This window comes from Syzygium oleosum, unplaced genomic scaffold (assembly GCF_021117445.2).
Source record: "Syzygium oleosum isolate NSW1041296 unplaced genomic scaffold, Sole_v2.1 Sole_v2.14, whole genome shotgun sequence".
NCBI classification, from domain to species: domain Eukaryota; kingdom Viridiplantae; phylum Streptophyta; class Magnoliopsida; order Myrtales; family Myrtaceae; genus Syzygium; species Syzygium oleosum.
In genome coordinates, this window is record NW_026607498.1 from 501,446 (window position 1) to 511,239 (window position 9,794).

At 42.4% G+C, this 9,794-nt stretch overlaps 1 pseudogene; it reads right to left on the bottom strand.

Annotated features, from left to right (window-relative positions):
* Window positions 1–1,558: 1,558 nt before the first annotated feature.
* On the bottom strand, window positions 1,559–9,018 carry LOC130139916 (fe(2+) transport protein 1-like; annotated as a pseudogene).
* Window positions 9,019–9,794: the final 776 nt, after the last annotated feature.

Here is a 9,794-nt window from a genome sequence, read left to right on the forward strand (position 1 = left end):
CGTACTTTTAGGGAAGGAAACTAATGTGCAGATTGAATAGTAAATTGGATATTTCGATCATATGATCTAAATTACACTCTAGATTTACTTTCTTTGTTGATAAGAGATAAGATAGAATTAAGTTTTATTAGAGAGTAACATTTCTTACCAAGAAAAAGTAAATTCATCCCATTAACTCCGAGAAATGCTTAAATTATATATGGTAGAAACATCTCGAAGAATCCAATTGTATACTGCGAGTACGTATAGTCTTACCTAATAAACCAAATGTGCATTTCTATGGAGACCCGCAAAATAAGGGTAACAAAGAAAAAATTTCTATGAGAATATTAGCAGAATATGCATATTTAGCAACCCAACTGCTATTTTTTTGTTTTTTGCATCTTGCCTCCACTCAAACTCCAAAAATACCGAACTTTAGACATCTATTTAAACCCACTTCGGTGGGACACATAAACAAATATCTTTCACAATCGTATACATTTGACAATCAATCAGGCAAGATGTACTTGGACATGGAGAAGGGTCAAACCAAGCTCAACACAATGGTCTTTCTATTGGTGATTTCATCCGGTAGGTTTCTTCTCATCTCTCAATTTTACTATTATCATTTCTAAACGTAGAACTGCACTGATGAGTTCCTCCACATTTTCCCTCCTTTAAAGGTCTTGTCATCTCACATGCTCAAACAAGAGTTGCACCGGGAGGGAGCTGGGATCTCTCGGATCTTCGGAAAGGACCAGGAGAAACTTGTATTGGACATTGTCCTGTTCCACAGCGTCCCGCCTTGGTAAATGGCAAATGCGTGTGTTCCGCCTCAAGGAGAAAAACTTGTATGAGGACCATTGATGTATGAGAGTTTTGTGCATCGGTGAGAGGAGAGAAAGCAAAAATGAAAAGGGAACTTCGCTCTTAATAAAATGGGTTCATTGAGTATTTGACTTTTTTGGAGGCTTTTCCCTATATATTAGCATAACGCACATGATTATAGGTTGTCTATGATGTTTTGCAGAATTCCACGCACATGTTGCTTTAATATCCACCCATTTATTTAGTGGCGAGACATACGTACACGATGCTAATTTCCGACTTTGAACTAAATCTGTTTTTATGTTGAAAAGAAATATAAATTTATAATTAACATTAATTCCATCATCTCGCAATTTATTTAAAGATTGATATTTTTATCTTACTTTATATTTGTTAAAATGAAGAGATACAATCTAGGGATTCCTACCAATAGAACGTCTTTCTTCCTTATTTGGTTATCGGTATCTTGACCGAGATGCAAGTGTTGCGAAACGACATTTATAAAGTGACTAGTTCGTCCTTTCAAGACAGCATTATAGCGGATCAACAGAAAACTTTTACTGTGTTCATAAGTTAGCATTCTATGTGATGAGAGCATATCATATACACAATTTATGACATATTCCTCAGTTGTTGATAATCCAAAAGCCAAACACATATGTAGCATGAGCACAAACCAAAAAGCGAAAAGAAAACAGAAAAACCATCCAGTTATACATTTTGTTCGTTGAGGATAATTAGTACAAACTCAGGCCCATTTGGCCATGAGAGACATGCCACCAGCACCCAGCAGCACGGCAGCATAGGACTTGATCTGGAGCTTGATGCTGCGCTACAGCTTTGGACCCATGAAGTCGGCGGCGAGGAGGTCGACAAGGGCCATGTAGATCAGGAGCCCTGCGGACGACGCGTTGAGCAGGCCGACCGTGATGAGCGAGCTCGGGCTGATCTCCTGGTACGTGCTCGATAGAGCGATCCCAAACGGGGTCGTCACCGAGAAGAAGAACACCATTACCAGCTTCTTCAACCACCTGTACTCTGCCTATTTATAGGGTTTACAAAAGATTCAATTAGCCGACTTGGACCAACATGGGAACATGGAAATAACAACAGATCTGCTGATTAATTTGTTTTTCTTTGCCATAAACTGAAAAAGTTTGGAGGTTTGTGGATCTGAAGTGTTACCTGAAGAATGCAGCCACCAAGACCCATGCCTTCAGACATTTGATGGAAGCAAAGAGCAGCCACAAGGCCTCTGATGGTGCACACATTGCTTGAGGCTCCCAATCCAAGCCCTATCACCACCGAGTGTACCACTATTCCTAGCTCCAGCACCTAAGTACAATCGATCCCAATTTTAATGTCTAGAAAAGAAATTTATATATGAAGAACAGATATCATTTGAAGCTAATATATTAATTTTCCAACACTATGATATCATAGCTTCATCGCGGTAAAGATATACTTGGTCGTAATTAAGAGATAGTAGGTGTCCAAATAATTTCTTAGAGATGCATCATACAAAGCCCGTTGTCTCTTTTGAGAAAATCAAATTTTACGAAGGTCGCTATTAGGACGGATGCGCATAATCAAAATTGAACTTTCAAATTTCACTGTTTTCGAATTCTGCAACTCTCGTGATTTGACTTTTGTTCAATTTGAAGCACCTAAAGTCTTATAATATTGACATGTGAAATTCTATATAATCCTTCGTGATTTTTAAATTTTACAGTGCTTTTTTTTTTTATAGTTTGAGGATTTTTTAAGCAAACTAAGAAATATTTTTTTAGTAAAGAAAAAAGACCCTAAGAAGTCACAAATTGAAACTTTAACCTTTCTGATTGATATATAGTGTGCGGAGCATTTTTTTTTCCAAAAACTTTGTCAAGTCCATGATATGATTTCTTAAAAAAATCCTCTTCTACCTTTCAATTATGACTAAAAATACTATGATCTCTTATTTCTTTTCTTCGCTACCGATGTCCCATGTTCATTCACCAAAGGCAAAGTGGTTGGTGGATGTTACTAGATTTCAAATTCTTTTCAAGAAAGTCGATATTTAATCATTTAACTGCGAAGCAAGTGCCGCGAGAAAACCTAAATTGACGAGAAACTGAATAAGAAAATCCCGCATGCCAATAATAATTCTTTGAACGGTCCACGAGGTAGAAAATATATATAATACGAAATCTATAATATATGGAGTAAGTCTTGCATCTATGTCGACATCTGTAAATAAATGATGGCATTTTGTGAAATAATGATTGTGGGGTCGAGGAGCTTTATCTTGCGGGTCCTCGAGCTTCGCATCCATGTGAACTTTAGTAGTACCATACAGTAAATAAATCTAAGTGAAAAACATATACTAACAATATCCAAAGTATGATCTTACCATTGCAACGACCCTGTACCGAAGCAGTTGAGAACTCGTGGCCTCTACCTTCCCTGCCGCTCCGTGGTGGCGGCGGCGGCGGCCGTGGCCATGGCTATGCAAATGCACCGCGGTCACGACGCCTATCTCCCGGTCACAGTCAATGGTCTCACTTTTGGGAATGACGCCAACGTTGTTCTTTTGGCTATACATGCTCGTCACCATGAGCCACCTTCCACGCTCTCATCCTCACCCGACCTTTCCAGCCGTCCCATTCTCTCTCTCCCTTTTCCCAGCCGCGTGAGCAGCCCCGCCGGAGCAGCCACACGGCGTCGCTCGCGCCGCCGCGGGAGCCACCGTTCGCCGCTGCTTGCGCCGGCGTGAAACCAGCTCAGCCGGCCCGTTTTTCTCTCCCGATCAGCTTGTTTGGAGCTTAGGAGCCCAAGTGAGTATTAACCCTATACCCTAATTAGGCTAATTAGCATTTCTAGATAAGTTTAGGGTAATTTATGGGTTAATTAGGGGAATTTAGGGATAATTAGTGGGTTGATTAATTAGTTGTGGATTATGTGATGATTTGGGAGTCTAATATGTTGATTTCAATGTGGTTTAGTGCCCTAGAGTGGGCTATCTCATGACTGAAATTATTGGATTTAATTGGCCTAAGTTCGGTTAATTTAGGGTTTAATTGTGGAATCCCGAGCATGCCTTGTATTGTCCGATTAGTGGCTGATTCGTGCTTGATCGGTGATTATTATTGTGATGCCATGATGCATGCCATGTGTGGCCGAGAATGAGGAGGCATGGCGGTCCGTGCGAATGCGTATTTGAATTGTTCTAATCGCATGGAAATTTTGTGCCAATTGTGAGCCGTGTTCGAATCGGACTAATTGAATTAATTGGGCATGTCAATGTGATGTTCTGAGCATGCTAAATTGTGAGTTGATCATATCGTGGCTGAATTGAGTTATTGGATTAATTGGGCAAGTTAATTTGTGGTATTGAGCATGTTGAGATGCACATTGAGTTGGCATTAATTGATTGTGTGCCTATGTGAAATCGAGTGCTCATTGTGCATGACCACACATTTCGTATGCTGAGCATTGGCATGATATGAGAATTGTGCAAGTATGCATGCCTGACATGAGCATGTGATCACCTAATCGCCCTGATGCGTCTTACGCGGGGTTCAGATAAAATTTGGTGTGTGTACGTGTGATCACTATAAGCCCTGATGCGTGTTACGCGGGGTATTGAACCCGTCCTGATACGTTTTACGCGGGACGATGCCCGGATTGCCGGAAGACGGCCAACTTGATGCGTTTTACGCGGGTTCGGTCCGTATATGGAGATCAGTGTTGCGCCTGTTGCGTTTTATGCGGGCTAGAGACACTGGGCCTGATGCGTTTTATGCGGGCCAGGAAGTGTTGGATATTGTTAGACCTGATGCGTTTTACGCGGGTCTATTTACAAATGAGAAATTGGCAGTGTGTAAGTGTGCATAATTGAGCCGAATCATGAGCACGATCATATTGATGGCATGTGTGTGCAAGAGTGCATTGGCAGGTGTGCAAGCATGTGCGTGTCGGTGAATCGTGTGTGATGCAGACATCAAGGAGTATGAGCATGTACATGGCGTACGTGTGGCCGCGTATGTTCGCGTATGTGCCATTATCGCAATTATTATATGCCTAACCTGCAGGGTCATTTGTGTTCTCGATCCGGGCTCGAGGGCCTAGGTCAATTGATTATTGGTCCGTTCGTGTGATTGTTTACTGTCGGGAGGTGCATGTTAGCCTAGTTTAGGTTTATGGGGTTTACTCGCTGAGATTCGTTCTCACGGTTGTTAAAACCCACATTTTTAGACCCCCGACCTTGAGGATGGCAGAAGTTACAATCCGTTTTGGGATCCCGTCCCGGATAGACCGGGATGTGACCGAGTACCCCGTAGGGAACGGGGATACGTATATTAGACATTTTACTACAGTATGGGTCGATGTGGGCGAGCAGCACTTTCAGGCCCACAAGTACATAGGTTGGTGCTTCGTGGACTACATCGGGACTTTCGGACCTCTTAGGACCTTTGATGTCCCGTTCAATGGGCTAGGTGATATAGATCCCCAGTGCGCTGATGGAGACTTGGCGAGCCCCGAGGCTTCATTTGGAGAGTATTCTGACGTCGGACACGGACCTGTTATCTGGGAGGTCGACGAGCCAAACCCGATGGATGAGGAGCCGGTGGACTGGGATTCTGACCCAGAACCTATGGAGTCGGATAGCGAGCCGGAGCCGATGGAGCAGGACTCCGAGCCGGAGAGCGAGGTAGAGGAGGTCGATTCTTAGGACGAGTCGGCGGAGGCCGAGTCCGAGCCGGGATTCCATGGACTCCGAGGGATGAGTTGTCCGACCGCTTGTTCGAGTTCTCGTGATCCGACCCAGACTAGGTACCTTAGGGTTTAGCCGCATCCCTAGTTAGGTCGGGCCAGTACCTTTTTGACCGGAGCCCTTCCTTAGGTTAGTGTTTCGACTGACCGCCCGAGCCACTTACCCCTTTTTGTCAGTAGTGGCCGTTGACCCGCTTTTGATTCTTTGTATGTATTTTGTGTAATGGATATTGTATATGTTTCCCTGATGTTAATGCAAGTGTATATTTATAATGTTGTTTGTTGTTTGGGCTATCCTTGGTCATGTGTTTTAAACTGTACGGGTGTTTACGTTGCTTCCGCATGTGTCTTGATCTCTGTTTTGGGTGTTGGATCGGCGATGCGTCCTAGGACGTCACATGTCGACCTCGGTTGGGATGCTCGCGCGCCGTAAGGTTTGGGGCGTGACAAGGACAGCATGTCGAAGGAGTCGGGCAACACGTGCATGAACCCGGTGGCGAGGATGATGCCTGCCGCGAAGCACTTGATGATGACGAAGAGGTCGCGGTCAGGGTTGAGGGCCGGGACCGATCGGGTGAACAGCAGGGAGCAGACACCAATCAGACTCGTGACGAGGATGGAGACGATGGCGATGATCTTGAGGGGGAGTGCCTTGGCCTTGTTGATGCAGTCGCCGGATTCGGCGGTGCACTCCTCGGGCACGACGGAGAGCGCCGGCGGGACAAGGAGAGAGAAGGATAGGAAAATTGATAACTTTAAATATCCAACATTGTGACAAGAGTTTGATGTACGGATAACAAAATAATAAAGGATAGGAAAATCGTTGACATTTTTGTAAATATGAGTTAGACGTCAAATTTAAAATTTTGCTTTCATAATAATTATAGACTCCAACAAAACAAAAAGAATTAAGTTCCAGAGCTGAGTCATGCAAATTAAGCAGCCACTGAAGAGGAAAAGCTTAAAACCCAATGAGTTGGATTTCTATTATTCACACCCCTCGTACTTTCCGCGGTACTAATGAATTTTGCATCTATTCGTCGGGTCAGACAATAAAAATTAGAGAAAAAAGAGAGCATTTGATGAATGAGGAAATATACACGTGTTAGATATCTTTTCTTATATTAGGATTATATTAGAGAATGCCAAACATGTCAAAATCGTATATTCTTTTAGCGAAGGAAACTAATGTGTAGATTGATTACCAAATAAGATATTTCGATCATCCGATCTAAATTACACTCTAGCATTAGATGGACCACCGAGAGATTTACTTCCTTTATTAATAGGAGATCGATAAAAGTAAGTTTTATTAGAGAGTAACATTTCTTACCATAAACATAGTAAATTCATCCCATTAACTCCTAGAAATGCTCAAATTATGGTAGGAAATTCTCGAAGTAGCCAATTGTATACCGCGAGTACTGATAGTCTTACCTAATAAAGCAAACGTGCATTTCCATGGAGATCCGCGAATAAAGGTAACAAAGATAAAATCTCTATGAGAATATGAATATGTAGCAAGTCAATTACCACTCAGTTTTTTGAATCTTGCATTTAATCAGACTCCAAAAATACCAAACTTTAGACATCTATATAAACCTACTTCAATGGGACACAAACACGTATCTGTCACGCTCATATATCCTACACAGTCGATCGAGCCAAATATCGTTGGAAATGGAGAAGGGTCAAACCAAGCTCAGCGCAATAGTCTTTCTATTGGTAATTGCATTCGGTAGGTTTCTTCTCATCTTTCTCAATTACTATTATCATTTCTAAATGTAGAACTGCGCTGATGAGTTCCTCCACATTTTCCTTCCTTTAAAGGTCTTGTCGTCTCACATGCTCAAACAAGAGATGGACCAGGAGGGAGCTATGATCTCTCGGATAATGATAATCGGAAAGGACAAGGAGAAACTTGTATTAGACAGTGTCCTCTTCCGCAACGTCCCGCCTTGGTAAATGGCAAATGTGGGTGTGTAGGAGAAAAACTTGCAGAAACTTGTATTAGACAGTGTCCTTTTCCGCAACGTCCCGCCTTGGTAAATGGCAAATGTGGGTGTGTAGGAGAAAAACTTGCAGAAACTTGTATTAGACAGTGTCCTTTTCCGCAACGTCCCGCCTTGGTAAATGGCAAATGTGGGTGTGTAGGAGAAAAACTTGCAGAAACTTGTATTAGAAAGTGTCCTTTTCCGCAACGTCCCGCCTTGGTAAATGGCAAATGTGGGTGTGTAGGAGAAAAACTTGCATGAGGACAATTGATGTATGCTGGTTTTGTGCCTCTATGAGAGGAGAGGAAGCAAAAATAAAAAGGGAATTTCGCTCTTAATAAAATGGGTTGGTATTATTGAGTATTTGACTTTTTGGACGGTCTTGAAAATTTCCAATGGTCGAAATCGATCGACTGCATCCTAGTATTCCATAACTAGGTAATCAAATGTGATAGTCATATTTCTTATGTATATGTCGGATAAACGGTTAATGATGGATAAGAGAAGTCGAGGTCCCGAAAGAGTGGCACACCCGATAGCCTTACGTCTCTAACTAGGTATGCTTTAGGTTGACATGAAAAATGAGGTGCTGAAATTGAGGATATGAAGGGAAAAATGCAAATATTGAAGATCCATTTTGGTTGTCTTCGTATTTGACCATTCTTTCGGATCACTCGACAATTAAGTTAAGGGAACAATTTCAAATAAGGGCCAGTGAAACTATTTTCTTAAAAGAGGACCCAAAGTAGACGATAGCTCAAATAAGCAATTGAAGTGGTCAATTTAGTCTCAAATAAAGATCCTAGTTCACCGAGTATTCCACAAATTATCACCAAGTTTTTTTTTTCTTTCCTCCTTTAGCCCTCTGTTTCACAGAGAGAAATTCCATCAATTCTTTTTCTATTTTTCTCCCCGTAACGTTTCTTTGCACCTTTGCGGCGAAGAGCACTAGAAGTGACAAAAGTTGTGTAAGTTTTCGTTAAATCACTTAAGTGCCAAATCGAAGAAAAAATGATCACTTAAGTGCCAATGGCTTGAAATTCCAGCCAAAAATAATACGTGGCTTTTATGGTACAATATTTAAAAAATCTAGTCCATGTGGCATTTCCGCGTGGAGTTCTTGGCACTGAAATGATCACTTTTTATCAACAATTGGCAAGAGAAAGGTGCCAAGTGTCACCATACATGCCCATGCATGCAAGGGGAACTAAAGGGCCATCCGAGAAGTGCATCTCCTTCGGCTCTCTCTCTCGCCTCAGCTCACTCCCTCTCATTTCTCTGCGAACTCACTCTCCCGCCTCAGCTCAACTCTCTCTCGTCTCTCTCTCTGGCCGCCTGGAAGACAGCCCCTCCACCGACCAGCAGCTGCCGCCCTCTACTCTGTCCACGACCAGCAGCGGTAGCCGGCCGTTTCGTCTCCGCCTCGGACCAGCAGCTTCGCCTCAGCCATCTCAGCCATTTCCTCTCACTGGCAAGTACTCTCTATCACCTTATACTAACCACGTTAATGGTTGCATGACGGTTGGGTCTCGGGTAAGCTTTTGAACTGATCTGAGTTGGGGTTAGGCGAGTCCGAGTGGTTGCAGCGGCTGTCCTTGAAGGGTTGATCCATTAGAACGAACCTTGGTGGGTCTAGGGTGCTAGACTAGTATGGAACAGGCCATGCATGTTGATTTGAGTTCCTAGAATGGTGAATTCGTGGCTGGAAGGTAGTGGATCTTCAATGGGAATCCATTTCTTGATGTCTGTTTCGGGTTCCAGAAACCGACTTCTCTGGACATCCACTGTTTTCTATTTTTACAGCTTCGGTTGTGGACCGAATTTGGCTAAACGTTCTTCTTAAAAGTTGTTCAGAAGATCTTGATTTACAACATACTTAAATTTCATATTTTTCTGAGTACAAATGGATATTTCGAAGGGCCAATCTTTTACCGGATCAGAACTGTATTTAAGGTGGAGACCGTGACCTCTGGACCTTCTCAATTTTTTATAAAAATATCCACTTCGAATTCGATCATACTTCCTTCACAAAATTTGTTCATAGTCCCATTTTGTACAATATATAAAAATTTCAAGGTGTTTAGACATCATTTGATGTGTCAAAAGAGCATTCCTTGTAACTCGGTGTCACTGTTCCGACGGTCCAGTTCTAGTCTGTTTTCGTGCCCTCAAAATTTCTCTTTCCAGGAGAATTTTGGGATTGTGTTCTTCATGAAAAATATGTGTTAAGGTCTT